The sequence below is a fragment of the Oncorhynchus gorbuscha genome, linkage group LG16 (assembly GCF_021184085.1).
Source record: "Oncorhynchus gorbuscha isolate QuinsamMale2020 ecotype Even-year linkage group LG16, OgorEven_v1.0, whole genome shotgun sequence".
NCBI classification, from domain to species: Eukaryota; Metazoa; Chordata; class Actinopteri; order Salmoniformes; family Salmonidae; genus Oncorhynchus; species Oncorhynchus gorbuscha.
This window is the reverse complement of record NC_060188.1, coordinates 33,914,713-33,918,371: the sequence shown is the minus strand read 5'-3', so window position 1 is coordinate 33,918,371 and position 3,659 is coordinate 33,914,713.

Sequence of the window (3,659 nt, the reverse complement as noted above, 5' to 3'; positions counted from 1 at the left end):
CCCTGCTGTTTCTTTGAAATATGACTTGGCCCTTCAAATAATCATAATTCTACATTGGTGTTTGACTTCATAAAGGCATGTACATTACATAGAAGTAAATTACGTAGAAGTTACATAGAACTCAATAGAGGTTATTTTGTCGCCGTACTGGGAAAACGGGATGAAATTTCATTGTTTGTAAAAGCTAAGCTTTTTAGTAATCAAGACTAAACAGTTGCCCAAGAGCAACCTGCTCAATCTAATCAATGTTATCAGCAAGCGATTACATGATTATGACGTCCACGACATGCCCCAAATAGTAGGATTATCAAATAATCAAATGTTATTGGTCACATACACGTATTTAGCAGATGTTATTGCGGGTGTAGCGAAATGCTTGTGTTTCTCGCTCCGACAGTGCAGTAATATCTAACAAGTAATATCTAACAATTAAGAATATATAAATATATGGGCGAGCAATGTCAGAGCGGCATAGACTAAGTTACATTAGAATAGTATAGAATACAGTATATGCATATGAGATGAATAATGCAAGATATGTAAACATTATTAAAGCGGCCAGTGATTTCAAGTCTATGTATGTAGGCAGCAGCAGCCTCGAACGTGCTAGTGATGGCTATTTAACAGTCTGATGTTTTTCAATCTCTCGGTCCCAGCTTTAATGCACCTGTACTGACCTCGCCTTCTGGATGGTAGCGGTGTGAATAGGCAGTGGCTCGGGTGGTTGTTATCCTTGATTATATCTTTGGCCTTCCTGTGACATCGGGTGGTGTAGGTGTCCTGGAGGGCAGGTAGTTTGCCCCTGGTGATACATTAGGCAGGCCGCACCACCCGCTTGAGAGCCCTGTGGTTGCGGGCGGTGCAGTTGCCGTACCTGGCGGTGGTACAGTCCGACAGGATGCTCTCAATTATGCATCTGTAAAGGTTTGTGAGGGTTTTAGGGGCCAAGCAAAATTTCTAGCGCTGTTGCGCCTTCTTCACAAAAATGTCTGTGTGAGTGGACCATTTCAGTTTGTCAGTAATGTGTGCACAGAGGAAACCCATTAAAGTATTATGTCGAGCCCTGGGAGAGCATACCCCCTCTCTGGCTCTCCCCTTTTCAACAACTTAAGGAAAAACTAACCCCTAATCAAAAAATGCCTTAAATTTGTCCGTGAAGACCTTGTTCTCGACTGCCCTCTGGCACTTCAGTTTCCTGCTATCAAACGACGATAAGATTGTTTCTTTATTTAAATATTTAATGTTATTTAATTATTTAATGTTTCTTTATTTTATTTAAAGAGTTTCTCTCAAAAGCATTTTTTCCTCGAGGGATTGCCCCGGTCCTGGGTTGTCCAGGAACACTCTGTGTACAAACTTTATAATGCCTGTGTTATAACTTTTGGGTTGTTCATTTATCTTGGCCTTTCTCCTCCCTTCCCTCCCACGTAGTTCAAATACTTGAAGAATCTATTGCTGGTTCACGGTGCCTGGAATTACAACCGCGTCGCCAAGTGTATCCTGTACTGCTTCTACAAGAACATTGTCCTGTACATCATCGAGGTAAGTCATGCAGCCCTCAACAGCAACAATCTTCGATGTCTCCCTTAGGGTTCCCATGGCAGTGGTAAGGCAGTAAACTCGATTGGCATAAAAAACTTAGATTTTCCACATGACATTACCAAGTTGAAGTGAAGGGAATTTAAGAGGAGCATTTAACCGTCTTAAAATACAGTTCAATTTCTTTTTGTAGGATACGAAAATGTGGTTTTCTGTTTGTAAATTTACATTTGTGTATATGAAATTTGGCCAAAAGAATAATGAAATTAATTACATAAAAATGATTCCGCTTATTTCTATTGTATGTAAAGAATCCAAACAGTACATCTCTCCACAATAGTGTAAAATCTTCATAAATGTGTTGAATTATAAACCTACTGATGTCTTGCCACAGTTTTCTTACATGCATACAATGCCAAAAAAGATGCACAACTGTTTCTGGGTGGTCATTACAAAAGGAGCAATTTGAGTTGATGTTTTCCTTAAACTTCTTCATATAGTGGTTGGCAGGATAATATTTATGAATAATTTTAAAGGAAACTTCCTTAATTTTGTTAACAAGTAGGTATGTTTGTGGCAACATCCAAACTTTTTCCAACAGATATTATCAATAAATCCATTCCAATGGGCATGACATAAGGAAGTACTGGATACAACATTCCTGCTGAAACAAGGATAATATCGCTCTGTTGATGAATGGACCAAAAAGAGAGAAACAAATCTTTCCTACTAATGAGTCAACAGGGTCAATGAAGGTAGGCTCTGAGGTCAGGTCTTGACATGTTCCTGAATAACATAGCAACACCTGAGGGAATGGCATCTAAAACAATTGCAAAATCTTTAGGTGTTACAGGGACCTTTAAAGTTTACCATTTGGCTCACCAATAGGATATTATTTCTGAACCAATATTCTAAAAACAGAGAGGTATTTTTATCCAATACATCCCGATTATTCCATATATAATATCTGTGTGGAGAAAAATTGTGTTTATAAATTAAGGACCATGACAAGAAAACCTGCCGATGGACACAGTGAATTAGTTACTCCCCTTTTCCCCCTCAGTGAGTCATCACTGTGTGCTCTCAGGCACACTGGAGGATTGGACAAAGAGCTTCTGGGCCCAACTATTCAAGATCAGTGAAGATCATCCTGATGTCATGAGAATGTCACCATCACCACCCCTGGCACATTACAGAGACCGAAGGGTTTGCACGCTGTCAGCGACATTACCCGTACAGGAAATCTGAGCCCTTAAAGATTACATTTTTTTCCCCCGCTGTTTTTCTGAGACACTTCACCTGTGAACTCCCTTTTCATCCTTGTTTTGGTAAATGTGCTGTGGGAAATCTTGGCGTAACCTCAAGGCCTCTATGTATGTCTGTGTCTATCTACACTCTTAGAAAAAAAAGTGCTATCTATACTGAACAAAAATATACAACATGTAAAGTGTAGGTCCCATTTTTCATGAGCTGAATTAATAGATCAGAGAAATGTTCCATATGCACAAAAAACATATTTCTCTCAAATTTTGTGCATTATCCTTTGCCAAGATAATCCCTTCACCTGACAGGTGTGACATATCAAGAAGCTGATTAAACAGCATGATCATTACACAGGTGCACATTGTGCTGGGCACAATAAAAGGCCACTCTAAAATGTGCAGTTTATAACACAACACAATGCCACAGATGTCTCAAGATTTTAGGGAATGTGCAATTGGCATGCTGACTGCAGGAATGTCCACCTGAGCTGTTGCCAGATACTTTAATCTTAATTTATCCATCATAAACTGCCTCCAACGTCATTTTAGAGAATTTGGCTGGACATCCTAACGGCCTCACAACCGCAGACCACGTGTAACCACGCCAGCCCAGGACCTCCACATCTGGCTTCTTCACCTGCAGGAAAAATCTATAGATTAGGGTCTAAAAATTCCTAGAGTAAGGCCCAATTTATTTATTTCAATTGACTGATTTCCTTCTATGAACTGTAACTCAGTAAAATCTTTCAAATTGTTGCATCAATACATTAATGAATAAATGAAATGTTATTTTCGTGTCAAATCTCCAATTGACAACCCATCCCTTATGGTAACAAATATTACAGTGATTCACTATGG